The sequence below is a fragment of the Sceloporus undulatus genome, chromosome 1 (assembly GCF_019175285.1).
Source record: "Sceloporus undulatus isolate JIND9_A2432 ecotype Alabama chromosome 1, SceUnd_v1.1, whole genome shotgun sequence".
In the NCBI taxonomy this organism is placed as follows: Eukaryota; Metazoa; Chordata; class Lepidosauria; order Squamata; family Phrynosomatidae; genus Sceloporus; species Sceloporus undulatus.
The window spans coordinates 228,199,986-228,220,765 of record NC_056522.1 but is presented as its reverse complement, the minus strand read 5'-3'; the positions used below and the strand labels follow the sequence as shown (position 1 = coordinate 228,220,765).

General features: G+C 40.0%; 1 protein-coding gene across 6 annotated transcripts in view; it reads right to left on the bottom strand.

Moving 5' to 3' along the window:
- LRP1B (LDL receptor related protein 1B) overlaps positions 1 to 20,780 on the bottom strand; it is a 1,051,820-nt gene that overhangs the window by 425,131 nt on the left and 605,909 nt on the right. The gene's annotated exons all lie outside the window — the stretch shown is intronic.

The window sequence follows — 20,780 nt, the reverse complement described above, 5'->3', positions numbered from 1 at the left end:
TATTTTGGGAGGAGCTAGAACTTAGATGGAACTCATATACATACTTTCCATGTGGAAACTCTTAGTTTCAATGCCAGCCTCTCCAGTTAAAGAACCAAGGATATCAGCTGCAAAAGGAACTCCCCCTGAAACCAGTGGTTCCCAACCTTTTCTATGTCCCACATTCCTAGGAAATGTTTAATTAATGTCCATAATCCCTACAAAAGTAATGACACATTTGAAGATGAAAAAGTCTAATTTTTAATTTTTTTATCCACAAACTGAAACATATACAATAATGCAGGTGAACAACTTGAGCTTAAAAAATAAGATTTTGTAAAAAATATTCTTTATTGTTATCTCAAACATTAAAAAAAAAAAACAGATACAGATACAGTATCCACAACATCACTATAAAGGTCTTTGTGTCTTCATAGATCCATTTCCTTTCCTTTCCAAAATATTCTTGATATTTTGAAGACTTCAATTTCATAGTAGAATAACAGATCCCTGCTTTTAGGTCATTTTATGCATTAATTTAACATATCTGAACACACAATTTTTGAGCTGTTTATTGATAACTCCAAGTTTCATCCCTGTCCTATCTTTTGAAAGCATAATACTTGCATAACTTCACAGTATTCGGTTCCTTCTCTATCATATTTTGCTTTGAGCAAGAGACTCATACTTTCTTCTACTGACCTATAATTAATCAAACAGATATTGATCACTTAATCGATAAATTAAAAAACATGAAATAGGAAAAAAAATCTTGAAATAAATAAAGGCCCTACAAATGGGCATCCTAGCACGGACTTAGTCCGTACGAAATGGTGGCAGCCATTCCACATGGCCGCCGCCATTTTGACGTAGCGGATGCGCTGCATCCGCACGTCGCACCCTGGAAATGACGCCATGAGTGCACGCTTCAGCACTTGCGGCATCTCTTCCGGGGCGCAGGAAGGAGCGCAATTTTTGCGCTCCTTCTTTGCAGCATCCAGGAACCGCGCCGTTTGGCTGCTGTGGTTCCCGGACGCTGCAACCGGCAGCGGAGCGAGACTGCCCCTTCTGGGCGGTCTGTAATGCGCCAAAGTCTCCAAAAGCTTTAAGTTCAGATCCCATTCCTTTTCCCAGCTAACTAGTACTTTTTTCCACTCCTCTTCCCTTTTTACCATATTAGAATTTTGAGCACTACAGGATAATCTATCTAATTCCTTGTATTCATTGACTTTCTGCATCCATTTTTATCAAGGTGGGATCGCATCTGATTTCCATAACTTTGCTATTTAACTCAGTGCATAAAATGTAAAATCTAGGTTGAGCAATGAGAATCTAATTTATTAAGAAAAAATGTATATAGTAAAATTAATCCCTATTGTGAACATAAAATTCAATGACTCCCTTGCTCCTACTTTGCATTTATAATTTTGTCAAAATGTGGAACTTCCTTGCTGACTGCCATCCACAAGTCTGCCAGTGGATTCAGATGATTCTTAGATTTTGTCTTGATTGACAAAAGAAAATTGCATCCAGATTAACATAAGCATTTTTTCACGCTCCGTGGAATTCTATTTTGCACCCCTTGGGATTGCAGGCACCTTGTTTGGGAACCAATGCCTTAGACAGTTGCTGTCAGTTCAAAATGGAACAGAGCCACACTCTGTCAACACAATTCTTAGTTAGAGAAGGGCTCAGGTGTGCCCTCTCTCTTCATTCCCCACTCACATGTTTTCCCCAATGCTTGGTGAGTCTGGGTGCAATACACAAACCACTATGTATATTGGGACACCAGTGTATATTCCATTACATTTGTCCATCTTCCAGTGCTCAGGCTCACAAATCAGTCTCTTAAAGACACAGACATCAATTTGGATGGATGAAAATACCAAGTAGTTCTGTGTCAATATCTACGCAAGCAGCAGAATTTATGCAATGGTGGAGTGTACAAACCATGTAATCTTGAACACATTTTTTCATAAAATGCAAAAAAAAAAAAAAAATCATTCCACAAAAGGAATACTGAATTAAATATGTAACATATGACTTGATACCCTATGCAATGCTGGAAGAGCATACTTACTTGGAGATTCAGGAGGGCAGCAGCTACCAGAGGGCTGGACCAGAGAAGAAGCAGATGAAGGCTGCCCTTGGGCACCTTCTAACCAATTAATTGGTAAAATTGGAGCTGCATCAAGTGCTATCCACCAACCATTTTATAGCCTAGGGAAATCTGTTACACTGGGAAGTGCAGAGTACCTTTTTGTGCAATGCCCCCCAACATCATTAGGAGCCCTGGTGGCGCAGTGGTTAAATGCCTGTACTGCAGCCATTCACTCAAAACCACAAGGTTGCGAGTTCAAGACCAGCAAAAGGACCCAAGCTCGACTCAGGCTTGCATCCTTCCGAGGTCGCTAAAATGAGTACCCAGACTGTTGCGGGCAAATTAGCTTACTTGCTGTTCACCGCTATGATCTTTGGAATAGCGGTATATAAATAAAAAAAATCAAACAAACAAAAATCATTTGATAGCATAGGCTCTGGTTACACTGTTGTATGTCACTAATATGAGTCCAGCTGTGACTTTTGCCTTTACTTTCTAGCGAAGCTTTGAAGAAATGCAAAACGCAGGCTATCACCTACAACTAATAGTAGTTATCAGCTGACCAGCATTTTAACTACACTATGAGGAGTGAAAAACTGGCAATATTCCATTCCATTCTAGCCATCACAATATACTGCTCAGAACTGTCACTTCTATTCATAACCTTTCTCCTCCTGCTCCTTCTTTTTCTTTCAGCAGAGGTGGAATCTGACCTCCTCTTTCTTAGTGCTGCAAGTATAAGAAACACAAAGCTTCACCATGACAGCACAGAAGTGTTCTAGCCATTTCCATGTCTTTTTTTTAAACAGTGGGCAATGTCAAAGAGCTTAATGGAAGGTTTGAAATTGTAAACAATTATTTGAAGTGTGTTTAGCCCTAGACTGCTGAAACTCCAATAAGAGCTTACAATTTGAATTTACAATACACATAAAACATCCACATGAATACTTTCCATTAAACTTATGAGGAAATATCTGCAAAGGTAGGAAAAGTGGTCAAATCTGTGAAAAGACATTGCTTAACACACTTCTCTATATAAATTCAGACTGTGCAAATTTATATATGGCCTATCTTTTTGTCTAGCAATTCAGTTCAGAACTGGAGTTGACAAACTAAGTCATTTTCAAAAATATTGGAAGATGGCTCAGTTATTTATTTATGTATTTATTTATTCCAGTGACAGCCAGATGTTGCTGGATACACTCAGTAATAACATTATGGGTGTATCCACTCTGCAGAAATAAAACAGTTTGACACCACTTTAATTTCCATGGCCTAGGGTTTGTAGTTTGCTGAGGCACCAGTGCTCTCTGACAGATCTGGCTGAATATCTAACCAAATTACAACAGGATGGAGCCATGACAGTTAAAGTGATGTCAAACTGCTTTATTTCTGCCATGTGGTTACATCCTACATCAAGGTCAAAGAAGAAGTAAAAATTCCTATAAAGCCCACAAACTGGTGAACAGTGAAAGCCTACAACAACCCCCAGGAAGGGTAGGGTGAGCCAGACAATGTTCAAAGATGATGGTGGAAGGAAGTGAGATGGATTTTATCATCCCACATAGGGTCAGTACACTTTTAGTCTAGCCACTACACTTCCATTTAAAAAAAGGATTTTTTTTTAAAAAAGAAAAAAGAATGGTCTGAGGATGTTGTACTCTTCTTAAGACTGAACTATGTTAATTGCTTTGTATGCTTTAATCCTATTTTATCTTTTAAAAATATAGTTTTAAGTTATTATAATATAATCAATAGATTAATCCCATTTTAATATTAACCCTTTATATGTTTTTAACTGTATTGGTTTTTAAATTGTAAGCTATCATAAGTCCCAGTTTTGGAAAAAAGCCAGTAAATATAGATAGATAGGTACATAGATAGAGATATAATAGTTATCCTTTGCTCCTTGATGGAGGGCAAAGGGCAGCCCCCATTTTGCCACTATGAAGGTAAGAGGCCAAAATCATGCCACTCAGTCTCCAAACCTTGTTTAATTGCTGATGCAGGGACAATGGTGTCAGCAACTGTCTGTCCCTCTTCTGTTTCTTTTCTCTCATTCTGTGGTGTTAAAAATAACTACAGCTCTTCCTTTCCACTGGGGGCATTGGAAAACGCAGGTTTCCCACCTGTCCAATGTCACCAAGAAACCCTCAGAAGATTGCATGGCTAGTTTCAAAACATTAGCACAGCAATTATACTTTACCACAAAGAAGGAAAGATTAGTACAGGCATGACAGCTTCAACACATTCGGACCATTATTGTTGAGTTGAGGGCAAATATTTCAGATATCTGCTCTCAACAAAAAGGCAGTAAGAATGGGAATAGTGGGACGGCACTAACATGCTCATGATCGTTCTTTATCCATGCATGTTGTTATCTGAACACATGAATGGGGGTTGAGAGTGTAACAAATCTATACTATTGCAAACTGTACCATTACAATATTGGACAGCATCACTGTAAGCTATAATTGTAGGGAGTGCTGCTTTTGTCCTGCTTCATTTGGGGGAGTTGTGACATTTTACTAAAATTGCAATGGGTATCCACACAATGGAGAGAGAAGGTACATGCTGATTGATTTACAGGCATTTTGTTCAGCGGGTCAACAGTAAGGTGTGGTGAAGATAAGAGATATGGTGGGAATTATTTTTCCCCACTTCTTCTCACTTTTAACCTTTACATCAATTCTTTCCTTCTGTCTAGAGGAGTGAATGCTGATTAATTTACAGGTATCTTGCTTGCAAGCAATGAAAACAGAATCCCTTGCTGCCCCGTCTTGCTGTGTTTAGCAGGATGGTATGCATATTAATTTCTAGATGCACAGATGTAGACAAAGGACTCTATCACATGGAGGAGGCAAGAGTCATTAAAATGTGATTAAAACGTGGTAATAGCATGATCGGGGGGATGATTATTAAAAACCCCACGCTTCTCCTTTTTGTGTCCCAAGTGTAAACTGTAATGTAAACTCCTGTTATTACCCAATGATGTGTCCATTACAGTTTACACACAGGACAGGACATGAACAGGAGAAGTATGTGGGGGTGGGATAATCTCCCCCCTTCCCTGATCACTCTATTACCAAGAGGTAACTTGCTTCCCATGGGATAGAGCCCAAAGACATAGAGATAGGTCCTTTGAAGCTTAGATGCCCCTATCTTTGGGGGGGGGGTGAAGAGAGTGTATGTGTGTATCTATGTATATCTATGCCTCTCCAGTTAGATGCACATAGACATTCATATAGACATACATAGAGATCACTTAAAACATAGTTATCTCTCTCTACTTAGTTGCTGTCTTTCACCATATGGTATCTTTGTTTTATCAGATAGATATTTTTTATCCACTGTCTCTGTTTTAGCTAATGAACCTGCTTCATGTTATTATTTTTAATGGAATATTTCTGCATTTCAGAAGTGGTTTTAACTGTTGTTGACCTGAATTATATAGCGCCATCAAAAATAAATAAATAATAAATAAAACTTTTATTTATATCCCGCTTCTTTGAAAAAGCAATCAGAGCTGCTTACATAAAATTCCAACAATACCTTAACTATAACCTACATATCCCTCCCCTATATGCACATACAGGCATCCCCACTTTTTGATGTCTCACTTTCTGATGACTTGCTCTTTCAACTGTTCTAAATTATATCCAGAAATCATATATTTGATGTGCGCTCCATTCTTGCAACCTCACCTTGAATTAATGAGTTCTGGTTGTAATTTAGAATGAAAGAGCAGGTCTTTGAAAAGAATCAAAAACAGAGTTGGGGGTTGGTACAAGTAAGACAGTTGTGGGCCTAACAGATTACATTACCACTTTTATTCCTCTTGGCTCTACAAGGGCTTCAATGCCTGCTGTAATATAAGAGTAAAATCATCAAAAGATGTATACAGTAGAGTCTCGGTTATATGACATTCAGTTATCTGACATTCCAGATTATCTGACTGTCGGATAACTTGGGGATGTGGCTGTGGGCCTTTCCGCACCCCCAGACATGCCCCCAAACAGAAAAGGCCCCAAGCGGAGCCCCATTCGGACTGAGGGAAACCAAGCCGCAAAGGAGAGGACTAGGCCAAGCATCCAGCTCTCTCTTTTGCGGCTTGAAGTCAGCCCTCTCAGCCCCTGCAGACTCTGCCCCCCCTGCAGCCAAGACGGGGCTGAAGTCACTGCCGCCATGGAAGAAGCAGAGATAAGTAGGGGAGGAGGGAGGGAGGGAGGGAGGGAGGAGTGAGCAGGGAGGAGGAGAGGGAAGGGAAGTCTGGATTATCTGACATTTTCGGATAATTGAGACTCTGCTGTATATGTTTTCATCTGATATTGATACAAAAGAGGAATTTCAATTGGTGAAACAGTTCTTCATCAGTATTTTATAAGGCATTGTATTACTTTCAGTTTAAACCCTTAGAAAGGAAGCGTTCTTTAATTTACTACATTCAACAGCTACAAAACATGTGTTGTGTACTATGTACATTGAAAAACTGATCGTGCTTTGTGTCTTGTGCCTGTCTTCTTGTCTTTGTATTGGGAATCCTGCTTGTGAATTATAAATGACATCTTGCTTTCAAGAGGGGAAAGTTGTAATGAATTACCAAAGTTTGCCACTGCTAAAAAGCACATTCCACACTTTTCTAAGTACATGAAAAACCTACTTAACTAGCAGATGCATTTTTAATGATCAGAGCTTTTAATCTCTGCAGTGTTTCCCTATTACTGAAGAAATAAAGGGCATTCAATTTCTTTGAGAATTGCAGTCCTGTAGTTGTCAGGCAAGATGATTCTTATGTACCTTGTTTAACAAACCTTTTGGGGATGCTGTATTTCTAAATCCCATCCCATTGGCTACTCAAAAGTATCTTACAGCCCATCACTAAAACATCCCTACTGCATTTTAGACCTATATAACAACTACTTTAGAGTTAAACAATGTACAGACTAATTGTATTTTAACTTAAACAGTAATTAAGAATGTTTCAGTTGTTCTTTTGATATACTTAAGAGTAAGACAAATCACCAAATGAAAATGGTTATTTAGTACAGTCGACCCTTGTTATACATTGGTGTTTGGTTCCAAGATCCCCCGTGTATAACAAAATCCGTGTATGCTCAAGTCCCATTAAATATAATGACATAGCAAAATGGTGTCCCTAATAAAAAATGGATCATCAAGGTAAATTTATACTTTTTTGGAATATTTTCAAACCGTGTATGCTTGAATCAGTGTATAAAAAATCTGTGCATAAGAAGGGCCGACTGTAGTTTGTTTGTACTTTTCTGTAGGTATGCTGAATTGTATTAGATATAGCAAGAAAAAATGGTGTGTTGAAGGAGAATAATATCAATATTTAATCTATTCATCAGGGCATTTTCATTCATTTTAAAGATATTTGTTCATTCTCTTTGGAATCTTTCATTTTACACAATATTGTATTTCAATATTGTGGTTTTTTTTTGTGTGTGTAGCATTCCTATTAGTCTTACATCCAAGTGGTTAATCATTTCTACACAGGATTAGTTTTGGTAATGTTAAAGTATTAGATACCCCCATGCCATTAACTGAGCCATATCAGTTTTAGGTTTAATATAATGTACCTCACTTGAATTTCAAAAATTCACAATATTGGCTTTTTGAGATGGCATATTTTAGGCATCACAGATAATTAAGTTCCAAAGGACTGTACTATTTAAGTAGACTTTGTTCTTTGTACCAACTGTTTCAGTTGCCAAGGGCAAAAAATCCATTAAAGACTGACCAGAAGAGCAATCTAAATGGCAATTATCAAGGGAAATATATTTCGTGTTGCTTGTAACACTTGAAAACAGTTCTTTTTTCTCAGATTTATAACAGTCTAGAAGTTTCATATCAGTCCTTGTGAAATTGCTCTATATTGGCATGAGAGCTGTGAAATTTATTTTCTTTTTCCTGTTGGGCTGAAGACAAGCCAATGAATGGAACTCTCAACATGGAACTGAAAATAACATTCACAACTCTGTTGTCAGTGGAAATATATTCCATTTTACCTGATGTACTATAATTTACACACACACACACACACACACACACACACACACTTATATAAAGTTTGCCGTCAAACATTTGATACACATCCCCAGCATAAACACAAAATATGATGTACTTAGGGGGGAAGCAGACTGTCCTTCATGCCAGCTTGGGGGTGGCATCTGTGTAAGACGCTTAGACACCACATGCTCAGACATTGCCCCCATGGTAGAAGGAAGCTGTATGGCTGACCGCACATGCACCAGCTTCACAGCATTTCTGTGGCACAGCATTTACACAAGCTGCCCCACAGAAATCCTGAAAAGTTGCCACTGTGGCAGAAAAATGCGGCCGCCCAATTCATCAGGCAGGCCGTGCTGCTGCCGGGAGCTTTGCCGCTGCAAGGCTGCGAACGGGCTTGGTCGCGCGCCAGTGTGCCTTGCTGGGGTGCTCAGGCCTGGGATTGGTGACCAGGGTGGAAATGGGAGGGACATCTGCCTCCTGAGGTCTCTCCAGGAGGCGTGGGGTCCCTCTCTATAGTCTCCCCGGGACCTCCAGGGCAGCCGATTCGTCGGGTGGCCTTGGGGGAAGGGCGACTTCCCTCCTGGCTCCTCCCACATACTGGCTTATTTGAGGCCACGTGGCTTCCTGCTTGGAGCCATTTTGCTGCTCGCTGCTATTGCTGCTCGGTGCCATCTGCTGCTCGGTGACATTTGCTGCTCGCTGATGTTGCTGCTCGGTGCCATCTGCTGCTTGGCTCAACCACCCACCCTCCCTTGGGTGCGTGGTTTTTCATGTCACAACTTCAGGAGCAGCAGCATAGGTCGTGGATCTGGTGGGCGTGGTTTCCAGGGCTGCGTAGCACTGTTTCGGGAGTCCCTTTGGGACACGGGAGCGCTGAGGGCATGCATTGTGGCCATTGCGGAGCGTCTCCTGGTGACTAGGGGCTTGATTAAATACATGCGATCGGATGGTTGCATGGATGGATATATGGCGTTCCCTTAGCCCCTAGGCCATCCCGAAGCCTGGCCGTTACCAGGTATTACGGTTCATCATACAACAGCGGGTTGTATGATGATCCAGATCCAGACCTCTTGCTTTGGGCCAACCCTACTTTGCTAGCTGGTTGCTTAATAAAGTTATGGCCTTTCCTCCATATTGCTGGCTCCTGTTTTTTTTGTAGCGGTGGCCTCCCAGGCAAGGCTTGCTTTTTTCTGCCCCAAATAGGAGTGGATTTTTTCTTCTCCTATTTGGAAGCTGGGTGGGTTGGTGCCATGACACTCAGTCACTCAACTACTCCTTAATATTATGGCAGTTTTATTATCCCACCCCTTTACCACCAATTTTCGTTACGCATACACCACCTGCCACCAATTTAATGGTGTGAAGGACCTCTGTAATGTTCTTTAGTAAGATGTCCCACACCTTCAGGTTTTAAAGAAGAGTAGTGTGGTTTGTTCTCACAACACAAGTCAAATGATTTCAAAACAAGAATAAAAGTTCATTTGAAACAACAGAAGTATATTAAGTATCTTTGATATACAGTCAGCCCTTCTTATACACGGATTTTTTATACATGGATTTAAGCATACATGGTTTGAAAATGTTCCATTTTTTATAAGGGACACCATTTTGCTATGCCATTATATTCAATGGGACTTGAGCATACACAGATTTTGTTATACACGGGAGATCTTGGAACCAAACCCCAGCGTATAACAAGGGTCCACTGTACAGAAGTTATTGTATCTTTATCTGGCAACTTAGTCATAGATATTTCCCTGCTCTCTCAGTAATAAACTAAAGTCAGCCACACCGGCTATGAAACCCCTGCTTCTTTCTAAATCAAAAAGGCTCAAATGTTCATTTAGATCTCTTCTAAAAACATGCTAAATGCCTCATCTAGATTCATCCTAGTGTATATCATCATGGCCAGATTTGACATGTCCAGGAACAGAAGAACTCAGTCACTGGTCTTAATTGTTCACACTTCTAGCTGTTGCCCAAATGTGGGCAGCTGGATAGAGGACTAAACCCAGAACTACAGCCAATCTGCAAACTTGAGTCTTGAAGGGGGCTATAACCACATATAAAACCTGTTCCCCAAATCCACTTCCTGGTCTGTTTTTCAACTGACCTGGAAAACCTTGGTCTTGTCTTAAGTTTCCCTTTGGTACAAAGCACCCTGCAGAAATAATCCAGTTTGAAATTGCCTTAACTACCCTGGTTCAGTGATAGGGAATTCTGATGCCACAATAAACTACAGTTCCCAGGATTTCCTAGCACTGAGGCGGGGGAGTTAAAGCAGTCTCAAACTGGATTATTTCTGCATTGTGTTTTGGACCTTTGTTCACTCTCTGAGCTAGATTTAGAACCTTGGTTTTAGATGGAGAAAAGAGGGAGAGATTTGGAGTTCACCCAATACAGTTCAGTATCAACTGCATTTATGAACATGCAAAAATCAGTAGATCTAAAGATGGTCTTTGGAGGAAGCTGTTTCTTACTTTCCTCCACATGGAATTTTCTATGTACTCCTATTATACTTGCACGTCAGTGCTTGATTTCTAAATTGCATATTTGGATCAATCAGCATTTGGTCTAATCATAGATTAAGTTATGATTTAAAGATCGCACTCACTCTAAATTTTAAGGTTATCATAATCTGAAAATACTGCCCTTCAAACATCCCTGAGTGGAGGTTTATTAAAATTAAGAAGGTAACAGTTCTTCAAATTCCCTATGTACCTTTTAATTATTACTTACCATTTCTTCCAGAAAGAACATATTCATTTTACTAATCTCTTTGCATGCTAGTCCAAATAATTCTGCTGTCTCTACGCAATATGGTTTGCTATTGTCTTTATGCAACATGTTCTTATAGTATTCTATCCTGGTTTATACCATGGTTCTTCTATTTCATATTAAAAGAAAAAGTTTTCCAAAGACAAGTAAAAGCACATTGACTCATTTATTTAAAAGACTTAAATATACAGTGGGCCCTTGGTACCCACTGGGGTTTTGTTCCAGGACCTCCTGTGGCTACCAAAATCTGAGGATGCTCAAGTACCATTATATACAGTGGCATAGTAAGATGGTGTTCCTTATATAAAAGGGCAAAATCAAGATTTTTTTTTTTTTAGAATTTATATATTTTGAAAATATTTTTGAACAGATCCTTGAATCTATAGATTTAAAAAGTCCATGGTTATGGAGGCCTGACTACTATGGCAAACTACTTATTATGATCTACTTGTAAAGAGCTTCATACTCTCCACATTTTTGAGTGTTAAAAATAATGAAAAAATATTTAATACATGGTTTTTTCCCTCATACATTTGAGCAGTACAAATAAAACAGTGACCTTCTTGATTTTAAATAATATAATTAACTTCTTTATTATCAATTTTCTACCAAATTCAAAGGGTAACAACAGAAAATGATCATATCTACCAGTTCTGCTTTAGTGATTTTCAGTGGTGTTGCCAAATGATTGTAAATTCAAAATAGGACCCTGGCTGTTTGGCATCTCTGTTGAACAATGAAGGCAGATTTATAGAGGTACAAGGGCCTTAACACTCTACTTCTTTTAACGGCACATTCAAAATCTCTCCTATAAATCTGTGCAGACAGTAAATCAAGACTAGTTATTTACTTCAAACAAGTTAAGTAATCTGCTGTTAAACATCAAATGAAAGCATAATTTAGCATCAATGGATGTGCCACCAAGTACCTAGAGTTTAGTGAACCAAACTATTAAAGTGAATATATGGCATGATTACATTAATAATCTTTGGCTGGTTCCAATTGTCTCTTGTCCAAGGCATCATGCAATCTCCTGCCAACATTCTCATTGTAATTCTGGTTAACACTGCTTTTTCTTCACACCATGAAATCTGAGTAGAAAATGCACATACACTCACAGTTCTTCACTTTAAAATTGATGCTGCCTTTTTAATGTTGTGCTATAAAGATGCTAAGCAGTGGGTAATTAAAATTTTAAAGTAGTATACAATATTTTAATAAAATATGGATTTATTTTCTATTTAAAAAGTTATTAGAGAAAACAACTTAGGAAAAGGTAGAATGTTGTTAATACTGTGAGTGCAATCCCGAAGAAATGTTTCTCATGGGATAATCTAAAAGCTATTTATTATAGTCAGCTTTTTAAAGGGGAATTCATATCTCAGCCTTTATTGTGCCAGGTTGGCATAAGCGGGTGGGTAGGAATTGCTAAACAAGCAAAACTGATTTAAATGATTTGAAATTGCAATGTATTCTCCAAGTTAAATTAGCACTTGTAAAATGCACATACACCTTAAAACCATATACTATTTACACAGATCATAAGCAAATAGATCATTCTTTGTGTTATTGGTTATGTATGGATAACATCCCATAAATAAATGAAAATTACAGAAATATTAAGAATGCAGATCTCACTCACTTTCCTCAGAATCACCTCTACTATCCTTAGATACTGAGACTTTCTCACACTTTTTGACTATGGGGGGATACAGACAGCCCAAAAGGGTTGACTTAGAGCCACCCCTTTTAGGCTGGATTGGGGCCAGGGCAAACAGTTGACTGGCCCCAATCCAGCCAGATTTGGGGGAGTAAAAAAGCTGCTCCTTCCCCCAAAATGCTGGCTTTTCCTGAGCAAAAGCCAGTTCTGAGGAAAGTGGCATCTAAGCGCCATGCCCCCAAGTGGGAGAGATGCCTGCTGGTGTGTAATCGCAGTCCGGCTTCTATCCCGCTTGGGAGCTAGGCACATCTAAACACCACACCTCCAAGCCAGCCCCAAGCGGGCTCAAATGAGCTGTCTGTTCAGCCCCTATGAATAGATAGTTTACTTGGGTGTGAATACTTTTGACAAGTTATGAGGTATGAGATACCTTTCTTTTCAAAAACAAAGCCAAAAACATAGCTATTGAAATAGATTTCAGCATGAAACGTTTTCATTTTACAAACAGAATAATCTTTTGTGCTGAAGTGGAAGTATAGAATACAGTGAATGTTTATTAGATATGCTAATCAGCTAAAAATAAAACTGAGGAAACATGGCCAGAAAAGTATCCATTAATGACCAGCTTTGTTTAGACATCAGGAATATTTAATCAGCCAATTAAACTAGCATATTCAGTATCTCAGAGTTATTCTTCAGTGTCCTGATAAAAGTACATTTACTAGCTGCATTCCAACTTAAAAACAAACCTACAAGCAACAAATCATGTTTGTGGTATAAGAATGACTCTCAAACCTATTTGTGTCCCTCTTCTTCCCTTATGCAACAACAAAGAGAAACTGGAAGTGGAAGCTCCTATTTGCAGATATAGTAAACTGGAATTCCCATTTAGTACAAATAGTGGAATCTATGCAGGAAAAGGCCACAGACCTGGATCATAGCCTTGATCATAGGTGGGATACAGACCGCCCAAAAAGAGCAGTCTGCCAATGCCTTGCTTTGCTGTGCGAGGGAGCTGCAGCAGACAAACCGCGCAGCTCCCTCACGCAGCAAAAAGAACCCACAAAAAGCAGGTTCTTCTTGTGGTGCAATTGTGATGCCTCAGTGCGCCAATGGCGCACTCGCAGCATCACAATGACACCAGGATGTGCGGAGGCTAAGCGTCCATTGTGTCAAAATGGCGGCGCCTGTGTATGCCACCGTTTTGATGCCCTCATCAAATGCTGGGGTGAGGCACGTATGGACGGTGCACCCTCGGTCAGCCCCTAGCACTTTAGACCTGTCAGGAGAAGGCCATAGTTTCTCCCATTCAGAGATGAAAGTGCAAAACATTAAAGTGTGATTTGTTACATATTATAAATGGAGCCTGCTAACATCCTACTATAATAATTAATAATAATAATTTGTTTTATTTATATACCGCTTTTCCAAAGATCATAGCGGTGAACAGCAAGTAAGCTAAATAGCAAGTAAGCTAATTTGCCCCCAACAGTCTGGGTACTCATTTTAGCGACCTATGATGTGTAACCTTGAAGGTGACTAAATTAGGACTGTTCTTAAAAATGTGCAGTCTTCACAATTATTTATCTGGCTATTTCTTTGATCTAAAATGAAGTTGCATGTTTGGAATATTTATGCAAGACCGGACAGTTAACTTCATACATGTTACTTTGTTTTATTTTGTCTTCATTCTACTGGTATTCTACCTTGGGCAAATCACATGTTCTCAGTCTCAGTCAAAGGTAATGGCAAAGCTCCTTTGAACAAATCTTGCCAAGAATATTGCACAATAGGTTGGCTTTGGGGACATCATAAATTGGAAATAATTTGAAGGCACACAACACACACAACACACTTTATCTTTCAGCTCTGCTGGTTTTTTAAAAAAAATAGTTTAGTTATTCAGTTGGTAAAATCCTTATTACTGGCTGTTATACCTCAATACATTGCAGGGAATCCATGTTCTGTCCTTACTAATCAAGACCAAGCTTTTTAGTACATTACAACGGAACACAGAATAGAGTATAATCATCATTCAAAATTCACACACTACTATGTTTGTCCACTTCTAACTCTAAATCATAACAACAATTAAAGAAACAATCAGCTCCTACTGTGACAGGCATGCAAATTATATCCTGTCAAATATAGGTCTGAATAAATGGATTCGAATAGTTATAAACAAAAAGACTTTTGTTAAGAGCAACCAAGATGCAGCAAACTAATCTTACATCCTTACTGATTAAAAAGATTTTGTTTCTGTTTCTGATTTTATACTGGGTTGAAATAAATCACCCTAGGAAGCTTGTATAAAATGCCTGTGACTGTACCAGGTGGTGGGACAAAATATTCTGGGATAAACCACTCTCCCTTTTCTGCTAATGCTTTTCTGGATTCTAGAGATGGTGAATGAACTTCAGACACACAAAGCTACTCTATATAACCACAATTTCCCCTGCACCATCAGATCCAGTGCCTATTTTACTTTTGTTCCTTCATTTTACCTTGTTCCTTTAGTTTTCGTCCCTTGCCAGAAACCAATTTGGACAAAGGGGCTTACTAATGTAGGACAGAAATTACTATTAATTCCCATTTTCTCTCTCCCTTATCCCCTCCGTTTTCCTGAATGCTTAGTTTGATCTCTTCTCACTTTTATCATATTTGGAAAAAACCCTACAGGCAAATAGCTGGTGTCAATATCTTTCTAGATTCCAAAGTATTATAGTCTAATAGTGTCTTGTCTCTATATATTTCACAGAGATCATATCCCCCAATGGAATCATACCTACCTAAATGAAATTCAGCCCTGTTCTGCAGAAAGGCTCAATCACTGCAGGGAGAGGCCATCTTTGCTCTGTCACCAGGCAGAGGAAGCCAGCCCTGATGATGTCATCATGTAATGTACCATGATGCATAAACATGGGGAGTAGCCAGTGGATATATAAACCCATTTTGCTCTCATGGCATCCTCATAGGATCTATGACTGGTGCAGTAGCAGTGTAGGAGTGGCTTGCAGGTGATGCCGGTTGCAAGCACTGTGCCACTCTTGGTTGGGCTGGTGGCCTCCTTTGCCATTGTCCCATGTTTAGAGCAAAGAGAGAAATATGTGTCAAATTCACTGAATAGGATGACCTTGGTGCTCCCCAGTGGAGGAATCTGGGAGAGTGCATTGGGTCTGGCTGGGCAAACTTCCATCTCTTAGGTGAATCTAAGGCCCACAGTCACTTGTCAGGGGGTATAAGACCAGTGGGCTGCCTTTGTTTGCAGGCTTATAATTACGTCTACCCAGATACCCCAGGGTTTGAGTGGCCTCTAGACTTCAATGTTACGATTGAGTATTCTTAGGCCACAATCGGTCCCTACAGGACAGTGTGTTCATGGACTAGTAGATGGAGGGTGTTAGTGTCAGCAGAAGCCTTTGGATCCGACGTCTATCCACTTGTGCTCAATATCATAGAGATACTCATATAGATATGCAAGAAATAGTGGAACATTTAAATTTTGCCTGTTATGCAGGCACAAAAAGTACAGCTTTGCTGTATTGGCTTTGCAATGCTATGTGCAGAATATATTAGCCACACTACAGGACCAGGATTGCACAGGGTATACAGACCAATCTGCAGTTTTGAATAAAGTTATTGATTCAGTTTAATGGATGTCTTCCTGAAGGGAGGATGTCCCATTACAGAATGTACTCTGGAGTTCAATGGATGATATGTTTTCCTGCCTTTGGGATATACTTGAGAGGCAGGTGGTATGTGACTGGAACTATGAGTGAGTATTTGCTGTTACTGTCTCTAATCTCACATTCTTGCAGTTTTTTCTGATTTCCATAGTTATCTGGATTTCAACAGAGGAGTTGGCCAACTTTACATATGGTGCAACAACCTGGTTATAATACAGGTAATTAACTGCTGAAACTCCAAGGCATTTCATGTAATGCACCTGTTTCAGGGTACTGTTCAACATCTGCTCAGCATCAGTTTCATGGTGCTTTATGTGGCCTATGGACAATGGCACTGCCAATGCTCTTTCTCATTAATGGCAGGGTTGCTTCAGATGATGAAGATTTACATTAGGGTTGTTAAGAAACTTATTATGGATGAGGGAAAACAGACTCAGACTGAATCCAGAGAAAACGGAAGTACTCGTGATAGGTTCCCCAGGACCAGGGTTGGAGATTTGTCCACCGGTCCTGAATGAGGTCACACTTCCCCTGAAGGACTCTGTTTGCAGCCTGGGGTTGCTCCTGGACTCGTCGCTCCACCTTACATCTCAGGTGGACGCGACAGTCAGGAGTACTTGTTATCAGCTTCGGCTGATACGCCAGCTGCGACCCTACCTGGGTTGGGGGACCTTGAAATGGTGGTACACGCTCTGGTAACCTCTCGGTTGGATTTCTGTAACGCGCTCTACATGGGGCAACCCTTGTACCAAACCCGGAAGCTTCAGCTAGTGCAGAATATGGCAGCCAGGCTGGTCACTGGATGTTCCAGGACCAGCCATATAACCCCTGTCCTTCAAGATCTACACTGGCTGCCTATTCACTTTTGGGCGCAATACAAGGTGTTGGTTATAACCTATAAAGACCTAAATGGCTTGGGTCCAGGGTACTTGGAGGACCGCCTCTCCCCATATAATCCGTCCCGCACACTCAGGTCAGCCGGGAAGCAACTCTTGAGGGTTCCAGATACAAAACATTCTATGACTGCACAGAGGGCGTTCTCTATCTCGGCTCCACAGCTCTGGAACTCTCTTCCTGACGAGTTCCGCTCGACCACCTCCCTCGACCTATTTCGGAAGAGATTAAAAACCTTTCTCTTCCACCAAGCTTTCCCTCAGATGTTGTAATGCTTCCTCTCCCTCCCTCTATTGCATTTGTACTTCAGCTAGTTTTTTGTATGGGTTTTTAATCTGTATTTTCATTATACTGTTTTTATCTTGTATTTTATCTGTTTGCTTTTGTATATTTTATCGTTATGTAACCTGCCTTGATCTCCAAGGAAAGGCGGGATATAAATAAATGATTTATTTATTTATTATTACTATTCAGTGGTCTGGAGTCTGTAAAAAAAAATAGCTCATCCATGAAATCCAGACTACTCCACAGTCTGTTGTGAACAATTTGTCTGGCATTTTGCAGATAAAATTGCTCTGATTTGCAATGGCATGAATGCAATAAAGAATACAGTCCAGTGATCATAGATCATTTACAGTTTGGAAAGCCTGAGGGTGTGGACGGGAATCTCAGAGAGGTGAGAGCCTCCACATGTGTATTGGACTCTTGCCCTTCCTAGCACAGGTGCAGCATGTGTAAAGGAGTTATAAAACGATTGCTGCAAAGCTTTGCCTGGAACACACCATAATGGACAACCATCTGCCATTTTTCAATAGTCAGTTTTTTATTATTATTGTTTTGTCATTTGGGGAAAATACTAAAGTGTGTGATGGCCACCCATCTCCATGTGTTTCTGGATGAGACAGATTATCTGGATCCATTTCAATCTGATTTCAGTTCTGGCTGTGGAGCTGAGACAGCTTTAGTTAGCTTGATAGATAGGCTATGCCAGGAACAAGACAGTGTGTGTGTCTTTCTCTCTTGGTTCTGCCAGAACTCTTAGTGGCTTTTGATACCATTGACCATGGTGTCCTTCTGGGTTGCATGGCTGGAATAGGACTTGTTGGCACTGTTTTACAGTGGTTTTATTACTTCCTGGGCCAAAAAACCAGAAGGTGGTTCTAGGGACTCCTGACTGAGTCCTTGACAATTAGCTTGAGAGGTCATTTGAGGTTCTGTTTTGTCCACTACGCTGATTAACACATACATGAAACTGCTAAGAGAGGTTGCTTGGAGCCTGAGAGTCCAGTGCTATCAGTATGTGGATGGCACCCAGCTCTACTACTTCTTTCCACTTCAATTCAAGGATGCTGTCTTCTTACTAAACCAGTACCTATCTTCAATAATGGAATGGATAAGGACAAACAAACTGAAGCTTTATCCTGACAAAAGAAATGTTCCTGGCAAACTGAAAGGCAGATCAGAGAATAGAGATTTTGTTTGTGTTAGATGGGGTTACACTACCATTGAAATCTCCTGGACTAAACCCTGAGCCTGGAAAGCCAGGTATTAGTGGTGATCACAAGTACATTTGCATCACCACTACACATTCCTTGAGACATTGGATTTGGCCATAATGGCAGTTCCACTCAATTTGGATTACTTTAATATACTTTATTTAAGGGTTGCCTTTGAAGAGTGCTAAAAAAAGTTCAGCTGCTCCAAGAAGCTGTATATGGTTCACTGGGGCTGACTACAGGGAGAACACAACCACCTTGTAACAAATCTCCACTGGCTGATTTGTTTCTGGGCATGATTCAAAGTTTATTACATACAAAGCCCTATATTGCTCCAGAGTAAGGACTGTATCTCCCTATATGAGCTTGTTTGAATCTTAAGATTCAGCATCTGTGGAGATGCTTCTTACTGTCTCACCATCCTCAGGGGTATATCTGATGGGAACACAGGTGAAACCCTTTGCAGTGGTTTGATAGAATCCTTTCCTAGAGAGTGGCTTCCTTGCTATTCTTTCCACAAGCAGCTGAAGACCTCTTTGTTTTGGCAGTCTTTTGGCAGCTAGCTGATCAAGGGGAAATACCTTTTTATGTGTTGTGCTGTTTAGATTTGTTGTTCTTTTTAATGGTCTGCCTTTAATTGCTTTCAATTTTATTGATTGTTTAGGATTGTCTAGAGGAGAGGAGAGGGTGTGATGACAGGGAACCTTTATACTGAATGTTCTTAACAGACTGGCTAGTACTGTATATGGGGAGGCATTTTTGTCTCCTCATATGAAGCTCTCTTCTTTTTTATTCCTCAGTTTTAATAGCCTGCTTTGGAGTTCTGCGGTGACTGAGCTGGTGGTAGCATCCAACAGAGGCAGATCAGGGAGGAAGCTTCAGTATTAGAATGCCGGTCTTTTGAGGGACCATGTTATGTTAACTATCAGATGTTCCAAGGTGGATCAGCATTGATATGGGCCCACATTCCAATTGAGGGAATGTTCAGATAAAAAGACCAAGGCATTGACCCCCCCTCCCCATAGGTATTGTTTTAGCACCTCCCTTTTACATGCCAACAGTGAAGCTGAGAATGCCTTGGAAAGGGGTTTGTGACACTTTTGAATCCTCTGATCATTTTTGAGAGGCCTGAGCTGTACAGAGCTGATGGCATCCATTTGTTAGAGGAAGACAATATGTTGTTTCTGAGACATCTGCAACAGAGTATGTGAGCCACTTTGGCCCACCTGGTGGGGGAAGCAGGGACTAAGCAGACCCTTTCCCTTGCACATAGTTCAAAATGGGGAGAGAAATAAAATTATGGTAAACATTTATAGGCTACGGACATAAAGAATATTCAAAAATATTTGGAAATGGTCAAATCCATGTTACTGGAGTGTTGAAAAACCCTGGCTAGATGAATTCTGGAATGGCAAGAATCTTCAGTTTAAGACTTATTCTGTGAAAAATTAGCATGGAGAAAACAACATTATCTGGATAGAAAATGCTATTTTAACACAGAAATATTAATCCCTGTGCAGAAAATGGTGCTTTCCATGCAAAACATGTTGTAATTGAGAATTTATTCTGTGTAAAACTTACACATGGTTGATTTGCATAGAAAACACATTTTTCTCCACATTTTCTCCAAATGTGCTAAAATTATTTCTTCAGTGAAATATTGTTTTGCATGCAGAAAATACTGATTTATATGCAAAACAAACACAGGGGCATTTTGCAGAGTAAGTTCTGAATTTCAAATAGCCTTCAAAAACTCTGTATCTTTTGAAGGCTTTCTCTAAGCAAGAAGGAAATTGTGAAATTACTCACTGCTACCTTTGAGAAGAAGTTTAGTGAAGAATTTCATCCCTACCATAGGCACCAATTACCTGAAGGGAAGGTCTCTAGAATTACCTCCTTTTGGTTACAGGACCTGGGAAGTGAAGGAGGAGAGTGGCACAATCTCATTTTAAGCTGTGGATTTTGGGAAAGGGGCTTGGCTTTCAGAATAGGTCAGGTTGGGCCCCATTCCCACTGGCTTATAATGCGGATCAGGACGCGAATCATGGGTGCAGCATTCCCATTTGAGTGAGCATTCGATCTGCATTGCTCTGATATCGTTCTCATTGGAATTCAAATCTGACTCCCATGTGATCTAATTATCCTGAAAAAAA